The following is a 9483-nucleotide window of genomic DNA, read 5'->3' as shown; positions in this document are numbered from 1 at the left end:
CCTAACACCCCCCCCACCCCCGCAGTCCTGCCTTCTCTTTGGCAGGTTTGCTTAGGGATGACACAGGGAAATGCCCAGAAGACCCTCCCGACAGGCGCCCACATGACCTCCTGGGGCAGAGACCAGGCATAGAGAGGGTGGGTGACTGCCCCGGTCACACAGCAGGTCAGGGGCACCGGAGAGTCTTGCTGCATTCTAGTGTAACTCCCCATCCCCTTGGGCATCCCGCTCCTTCCCAGCACCACAGCCAGCCCAGCCCAGGCGGGTCCCGCTCATCCCTGCCTTGTCCACCCTCCCCGGGCCAGCCCGTCCATCTCAGCCCAGTCCTGCTCTGCCCACCCCTCCCCTGCCCGGCCGGGCCCAAGGGAAGGCCTGCAGCATTGTGGGGGAGCAATAATTCACAAGTCTCTTTTGGGAAGCTGGGTGGGAGAGCAGCAGGTCCCCAACATACAGGCGACTCCTCGTGGGAGCTAGGGAAAGGGGCGATGGGGCAGTCTTCATCTGGAATGTGTCAGCAATGCCACCCCTGGGTCCCGGCTGTGGGTGTCTCTGCCTCCCGGGGCCAGCCTCTCTTTAACATGCTCAGCTCTGCTGCTGGCCCAGAGTGGCCCATGGGCTGCAGGGTTCAGGGCTTGGGGTGGGTGGTGGGCTCAGATGGCTGGCCCGGGCGGCCGGAGCTTCTCCTGTCCACCTCTGCCCTGCCTGGTCTGCTCCTTTGCCCAAACTTATCACATTGAGGTGGAGGCAGAAAACCTTGGGGTCCAAGGCCTGGGCTTTATTGACATACTTTGCCACCCTCTGGGCATGTCCCTCAGCCTCCCTGTGCCTCAGTTTACCTGATCTCATGGGGATGTGGAGTGAATCTCTTTAGGGAGATGTATTCAAGCTCATGGTCTGTAGTAAGTACTCAATAAACACACTGTGAAGCATTCTTTCTCTCATTTGATCCTCATGAGAATGCTTCCCGGCCGGCTGCAAGCTCCCATTTCACAGATGTGGACACGGAGTCCCTACGAGGCTCCCTGAATTATCCCGGGTCACTGAGAGCATGTCTCAGATGAAGGTGAGCCTCAGCCTCGTGTCCGATGTCCCCTGAGGGCAGCGGCAGCGGTGGCTGAAGGAGGCTCGTGGGGACCTTCGGGGTGTGGGGTGCAGGGAGAGAGTGCGTACATGTGTGTGTACACGTGTGTGTGTGCGCACTCAGAGGGGCTGCCAGGAGATGTGGCTGAGATGAGGTAGGCCAGGCAGGTGACTTCCCATTTTGAGACCAGTGAGGCTGGAGGCAGCCGGTGGACCAGGACCCCTCTGGGAGAGGGGCAGCTTGGCAGAGGCGGGAGTGGGGAGGTGAGTTGGAACACAAGCAATGAGCTCCCTCTCCCACACAAGCAAAGACGTTTTGGAGCTGAGTCCTTTCCAGAAGTAGAACCCCAGCCTGTCCCCACACGTCTGTGCTATGAGCCCCCCAGCCCTGGCTCGGGCTCAGGGCTGCGCAATGTGGCCTCTCAGACCCAGGACAGGCTCCAGTGAAGGCGAGGCTCTGTGGGCTGCCCTGCCCTCAGCTTCCAAGCCCTGGTCTCTACTGGGACCTGCCCTACAGCCCCTCTGATGAAAGGTGATGCCCGGAGGCACCAGGCTGAGTTGCAGGACCCCTGGAACACCCTGACATCATGGCGGCTTGAAATCACAGGAGCGGGGGTGGGCACCCCACACCCAACCCTGAGAAGTGAAGGCTGACAATCCCCCCGGCCGGGCCCATGACGTCTTAACTCCCAAATAGACACCAAGCAGCACTGTCCTAGCTTCAGAGATGCTCACCTGTGGGTGTACCTGTCATGTTCATGTCTGTCTCGTCCATCTAGGGGGCTCTTGGTATTCTAGGATATTCTGTACACATCAGCTGGAGCCAGGGGCTCCCAGCATTTGCCTCTGAGAGCTCCTTGTAGATCCCAGGGTAGAAACCCTGACTCTGCCAGATAGAGGCTGGGAGGAGCCAGCTAGAACCTTCCAGATGTCCCAGTGACAATGCGAGGCATAGGGCCATCTGATGGTCCACTCCCACCAAGGGAGGGGGGCACCCCAAGCAGGTGTGGGGGCAGGGATCTGAACCTCTGCTCCTTGGGCTGGAGCACAGCTGAGCGGGCCAGGTGCATGCCCTCTCAAGCTCCCTGCAGCCATCAGAAATCTGTGGACATCCAAGGCCTTCTCTGGGACCCACGCCTTGTTGTGATGTGGACCCAGGAGCCGGGAGTCTTTGGAGTAGAGTTCAAGTGGCCTTGCTCTGATGCACATCTGTTTACAGAGGAACAGAGGGAAACTGCCAGTCTGATAAACAGGAGGGGCAAGGTGAGGTGTTTTCATTTTGGTTTCCTTTTATTACAAAGGGCAAACATTTTGTCCTTTCTGAGGAAGGGAACTTCTCAGAACCATAGGGTTTGGCAGAGGCCCTTAAGCTGTGTGTGGCTTGGAAAGCTTTCATTTTCCAGGGAATTTGTGAGTCTCAGCCAAGAGGGAAAGTTTGATCTATTCTTCAGCTATCCCTCCTTCCCTCTCCCCCCATCCATGTCCTTCCTTCCCCCATTTTTCTCCTCCCTCCTCTCCCTTCTCTTCTGCTCTTCCCTCCCTTTCCCCACCCTCCACCCCTTCTGTTGGTGTTTACTGAGCACCTAACTGGCCTTTGCCCGAAGTAGGGAATATCAAATTAGAACATGGCTCCTGATGCCCATGCTCATCTGAGCTTGCAAACAGGTGAGTATACCTGCTGAGTAGGCTAGTATCAGATTAGGATTTAGAGATGGCTGAGGTCAAATCCAGGGAACTCAGAGACTGGCCCAATGGAGTAGACTATGTGTGTGCACGGGGTCGGGGAGGGAGTTGAGGCACACAGAGGTGATGTAGGGCAGGTCATGAGCTGAGATGTAGAGCGTGGAGGTGTGGGATGGTTTTCTTCCTTCTTCTTTCCTTCATCCTTGGCAGGGAGTTGGGGATGCCTTGAGGAGGAGGAGGAGTGATGGTGCAGAAGATGGTGATAGTGATAATTGTGATAATGATGATGGTGATGGTGATGGTGGTGATTGTGATGATGGTGATGATGGTGGTGATGGTGGTGATGGTGATGATGGTGGTGATGGTGAAGATGGTGGTGATGGTGGTGATGATGATGGTGGTGATGATGGTGATGGTGATAATGGTGATGATGATGGTGATGATGATGATGGTGACGATGATGGTGAAGATGGTGATGATGTATGATGATGATGGTGGTGGTGATGATGGTGGTGATGGTGGTGATGATGGTGGTGCTGGTGGTGATGATGATGATGGTGGTGATGATGGTGGTGATGGCGGTGGTGATGGTGGTGATGATGATGGTGATGATGATGGTGATGATGATGATGGTGATGGTGATGATGTAATGGAGAAACAGAAAGGGTGCTATGTCAGGCCCCTGGTGCAAGGTGGCATCACTGACCCTAGGGTCTTCCGGAGGCCTTGTGGGTCCCCCACTCCCTCTTAGCATGGCAGCTGGGACCATATTTAACCTTGAAAATCTGCTCTTCCTGCTTCATGGTTTCTGGCCAGCCCTGGTCCCAGCCCAGCCCTGGGAGCCAATCTCCATTCTGCCGTCAGTTTATCCCACTTTACCCCCAAATGTGATGCTAATGGTGGAACTTCAGACCCCATGAGGGTCAGTGGAGACAATGTTTTAGAGCAGGGAATAACCCCATCCTCAATTCTGTTCCAGGAATGCTGTCCTATGACGGGGTTGGCCTTCTCCCTGGGCACAGATGCTGAGTGGCATCCTAAAGAGATGCTAATGAGGAGGAAGTTTGGCCAGGCTGGTCTTGCTGGCTGCAGGGGTTCCTCTCCATCTGTCTGCTCGAGGCTCCCAGGTCTCTCTGGCAAGACAGGGCCTGGCTCCCCATGGGAAGCCATCAAATGTCCTTAATTGGTGTCTCTGCAGTGGCCTCCCCCCTTCCTGCAGGCCATTAGCCAGGCCACAGGCCACCTGCTGCCCCCTTGCCTGAAGGCCTGCACACTTGTCTGCAAGGCAGGCAGGTCATCTCTAACCGGCCCTGCAGGGTTGAGACGGGGACGGTCCTCCTCCAAGCCCCCAGGGTGCGTGGCTCCCAGCGTCACAGATGCGCTCACACATCTGTGGGAGGGGGCCTGGCTCTGCTGCTGCCCGACCACATGGCCTGAGGCTGGGCACTCTTTGTGTGGACCTCGGTTTCTCCATCTATACAACAAAGGGGTCCAGGGGGGTGAGTTCTTATCCTTGCAGGGGAATTCAGTGCCACGTACTTTTTGTTGCCCATTCAACACAAAGGAATGTTCACAACCACAAAGAAATGAACCCTCTCCTATTTTTTTTCTTGGGGGTCTCTAGGTCTGCTGCTCCCTACTTTTTACCAAAAAGATGGGAGCAAAGAGACCCATTCACTTTCCTCGTCAGTGAGGAGTGGTCTGGGCTCAGGGTGACATCAGGGAGGGGCCCTGGGGGAGCATGGGGCACACCTGAATAAGACCAGTCCCTTCCAGCCCTACCTTTGTGGTCAGCTGGAAATGCGGGTGAGGTTTGCCAGTCTCTGACATTCAGGAGAGGCCAGAAATCTGGATTTTGATGTGAAATTCCCCAATTGGTAAGTGCTGACAACTAATTAAAGTGTATTTAATCCCTGTGAGTGCCAGAAAAGCTACCCATTTGCAGGCTTGTAGGTCACCAGTTGCTGACCTCTGGCCCTGTGTTGTGTCAGTTGAGCCCTTGGGCCCAGCAGGGTCCCAGTTGCCCAAGAGAGATGCTGGGTGGTCTCCAGGGTGCAAAGTGTTCTTGTCAGCAGCTCCAGACAGTGAGTTTGGAGGAGTTGGGTCTCTTTTCACAGTCTCTGCCTGGTGCCTGGGGTTGCTAGAGGGTGGTCCAATGTAGACAGACAGGTCCCCAGGAAGCTCTGGCTGGCAAAGGTCGGCCGGTGGGTGGGATGCCAGGAGACTGCACAAGAGCACAGAGGGAGACGGGTCCAGGCAGAGGACCTCCCTGGACCTGAGAGCAGTTTTCCCTTAGGTCCAACACCTGCAGTAACTCTGCAAACCCTCCGCTCCTGCCTGGGGTCAGGCCTTCACTCTGTGACGTGCATAGAGCTGAGTGCAGCAGACTCAGCATCCAAAGACACAGAGGTGCATGCTGGGAGGAGTGATGGCAACCCTCGGGGCCCTCTCCTCTGGGAGGGGGAGTATGCTCATGCACAGGCATCTACGGAAGGAGGAAACCAGCTCTCCAGCCTACTTGTTCTATGGTGAAGTCCTGCTGATTTACCCAGAAGTCATAGGCCTGGATCCCTCCCCTTTCCCTCCTTCTGACCACAACCAGCTGCTGCAGACCGAATTCATATGGTGAAGCCCTAACGTCCAGTGCAGCAGTATTCGGAGGGGGCCTTCTAGGATGGAGCTGGGCTGTGAGTGCGGAGCTCTTGTGATGAAATCAGCGCTGTTGTAAGAAGAGCCACCAGGAGATGATCGATCTTTCTCCATTGCGGAGGACAGTGAGATGGTGGCCATCCCATCCGCACAACTGTTGGTATGTTTTCTCTCTCCAACTCTGTTTCCACCATCTTCTTCCTGCTCCCTCCTTTCTCTAGTCCTCCTGCCTCTCTTTTATAAGGGCCCTGGTCCTTATTACATTGGGACCGCCAGATAATCCAAGGGAACCCCAACCCCCCTCCCAAGATCCTTAATTTAATTGCACCTGCAAAGTCCCTTTTACCATGTAAGGTGACAGCCACAGGTTGCATGGATTAGGATCTGGATGTCTTTGAGGCAGCATTGCTCAGCACCCCACAAGCACATGTGTTTATAGTTGTCTTTTTGATGGACCGATCCTTTCATCATCAAAGAAAGGTCCTTGTTTGTCCTTAGTAACAATTTTTTACTTAAAGTCGATTTTGTCTGGTATTAGCATAGCCACTCTAGCTCTCTTTGCGTTATTGTTTGCATGAAAAATCATTTTGCATTCAACCTATTTGTGCCTTTGAATCTAAAGTGTGTCTCTTATAGGCAATATATAGTTGTATGATTAAAAAAAGTCTCTTCTGGTCATCTATGCTCGCCTGTGGAGTATTTACATGACGAAGGGTGTAGACATCATTGGGGAGGCATTATCTGGGAAGCTCAGTGAATCCCAAGTAGAACGAATACCAAAACAACCCGATTTAAACATTTTGTGGTCAAGCTGCTGAAACGCAGAGGTAAAATTTCAAAAGCACCCAGAGAAAAAAGACATATTATATTGAGGGAACTGAAGATAATAATTAAATCTGACTTATCCTCTGAAATTATGGGAGCCAAATGCCATGGAATGGCATTTTTTAAATGCTGAGAGAGAGAAAGAGGAAAAAAACCCTGTTAATCTAAGTTTTATATTCAATGAAAATATCCTAGAAGACAAAGGGCAAGTAAAGACATTTTCAGATAGACAAAAGCTGAGAGAAATTGTGGTCCTTAGACTCAAAGTACGAAAGGAAGTTTTTCAGGCTGAAGAGGAATAATGCAGGTGAAAATAGAAATAGAGAGCACTGGGGATGATAAATATGTGGTGACTATACATGGATATTTTCTTCTTAATTTATTTAGAATTCCACGGACCATTTAAAGCAAGAGCAATAAAAATGTAGGTTGGGGTTTATTACCTATGTAGAAATAAAATATATAGCAACAGCCCAAAGGGCTGGAGAAGGGCAGGCGGACTTGATCGCTGTTGCAGGGTCCTTGTACTGTCGGTGAAGTGCCCAAGTATTCACTGTGGTAAGTTAAAGGGCCGTGTCATAGTCTCAGGAGAAACCCGCCAGAATAAAAACAAAAAGCCAATAGAGAAGATAAAATGGAACACCAAACATTATTTTTTTTAATCCAAACGAAGGCAAGAAAGGAAGAACAGTGGGGCAAGGAACATGAGCGGTAAAAAGGAAGCACGTGAGGAGATGGCAGGCTTGCACTCAACCATACCAATAATTACGTTAAATGTAAAGGGACTACACGCTCTGATCGAAAAGCAGAGATTTTCACATTGGATAAAGTACTACCCAACAATATGCTGTTTACAAGAGACACACTGTATTTATTTTTTATTTATTTTTTTTAAAGAATTTTTTATTTATTCATTTGAGATAGAGAGATACAGAGAGACACAGTGGGGAGAGGAAGAGGGAGCAGAGGAAGAGGGAGACGCAGACTCCCTGCTGAGCAGGGACCCCCCCCCCCCAATGCGGGGCTCGATCCCAGGACCTGGAGACCATGACCGGAGCCGAAGGCAGACGCCTAACTGACTGAGCCACCCAGGTGCCCCAAGAGACACACTGTAAATATAAAGATGCAGGCAGATGAAAAGAGAATAATGAAAAGTGTGCCAAGCCGGCGATAATCACAAGACAGCCAGGGCAGCTATGTCAATTTCAAGCTGAGCGGACTTCCAGGCGTGGCAAATCGCCAGAGATAAAGGGGGCATTTCATAATGATTGCACAAGGAATCGATCACTTCATAACAAAGTACTCTAAAATTTAGCATCTTAAAACAACACACTTTAATCATCTCACAGCTTCTGTAGGTCAGGAATTTGGGAGGGACGTCTGTGGGTGGCTCCGGCTCAGGGTCTGTCACGTGGCTGCCGTGATCAAGCTGTGGACCAGGTCTGTGGTCACCTGACGTTTCGGCCGGAGCTGGAGCATCTGCTTTCAAGATGGCGCGCTCACTTGGCCGCTAGCTCCCAGCCCCCTGTTGGCAGGAGGCCTTAGTTCCTGGCCATGGGGGCATCTTTACAGGCTGCGTGACACAGCGGATGACCTCCCCCAGCACGAGCCATCTGAGAGAGCCAGGAGAGAGCCACAGTGCCCCCTGTGACCTGGGGCTGCACCACACCTCATCATGTCTGCTTCAGCACATTCATTCTTCCAAGAGATGAGCGGTGCCTCCCTCCAGGCAGGGAAACGAGCCTCCACGCTCGGATGCGCAGAGTAGGTAATAATCTCAGGACGTATTTTAAGATCCTCACGTGAGAAAGTGGCCAGTTCATCAGAAGGACATAATAATTCCAAATGGGTGTAGGTCTAATGACACGATTTCAAAATATTAAAAGCAAAACCTGGTTGAAAGAAAAGGAAAAATTTTGTGCTCACGGTTGGAGATCTTAGCACCCTTGCCTCAGTAATTGATATGACAAACAGATAAAACCACTCAGTACGAATGTGGGAAAGCTGAACATTATTTAGAAAATCAAGCTCGTTGGAGATTTTGGACAACTGCGTCCGACAAGGACAAGTGCACAGTCTTTCCATGTGCACGCGGAACAGGTGCCCAGGCGGCCGCAAGCTGGGCCACACACCCGACTCGATGAACCCCAAAGAATTGAAGGACGGACAGTATGTTTTCAGACCACAAAGGAATTGTATTGGAAACCAACAACAAAACAAAGAGATAGAGAGAAATTCCCTAAATGTTTGGAAATCCAGTGATGTGCTTTTAAAAAGAATCACAAAGAAAATGAGGAAATATTTTGAATCCGAAGATAATGACCAGAGACCGGAGACCCGCAGGAAGCAGGTGGGGCAGCGCCTGAAGGGGAAACCGTGGCTTTCATGCACATTCCTAGAAGCAGGAAAGATGCAAAAGAAATGATCGAAGCTACTTAACTCAAAGAAGCTAGAAGAAGCGGAGAGAATTAAAGCCCCTAAAGGGAGTAGAAGGAAAGACATAATGAAGACAAGCAGGAGCCCACGGGACAGACCACAGATGAACAACAGAAGAAAAATAACCAAATGGAAAGGTGGTTCTCTTGAAGGGATTAAGGATATTGATCAAACCGAACAAGAATGGTCAAGAGAAAACACAGATTACCCCCGGGAGGCTCGAAAGAGATGGCGCACGGATATGACCCACCATAACAGGGGATGGGGCGCGTCGTATCCAGTTTTAGGCTAAATTCCTCTTGGCGGGGATAGAAGCATTTCTTGAAAAATAAGACTTTTTGAAACTAAGGGAAAAAGAGAAAGAGAACCTGAATAGCCCCTATTTGTTAAAGAAATTGAAACTGTGTTTTAAGCCCCGTTCACGAGAAGTCTAGACCCGGAGGGCTCATCCGGTGAAGTAATTCTGGCCTCAGTGACACGCTTAGAGAGAACGGAACGGGATCCTCCAACCTGACAAGGACATTATCCAGAAGTGAGAGAACACCTCTCAGGAAGGGAAATGCAGAAGCCCTTATCAAAATACTGGCAGATCAAGTCCATTGATATGTAAAGAGCACAACACACTATTGGACAAGTGGGGTTTATCCAAGGAGTACAAGGTCAGCCTTGGAAAATGAATCAGTGTAATTCACCATATCAACAGACTAAAGGAGAAAAACCATGGCATTGCCTTGCCTTCATATATCAGGTTTCTTTCTTCCTTTCTTCCTTCCTTCCTTCCTTTCTTTCTTTCTTTCTTTCTTTCTTTCT

This window comes from Phoca vitulina, unplaced genomic scaffold (assembly GCF_004348235.1).
Source record: "Phoca vitulina isolate PV1807 unplaced genomic scaffold, GSC_HSeal_1.0 scaffold16, whole genome shotgun sequence".
In the NCBI taxonomy this organism is placed as follows: Eukaryota; Metazoa; Chordata; class Mammalia; order Carnivora; family Phocidae; genus Phoca; species Phoca vitulina.
The sequence above is the reverse complement of the archived record's forward strand: the minus strand, read 5'-3'. Positions refer to the sequence as shown.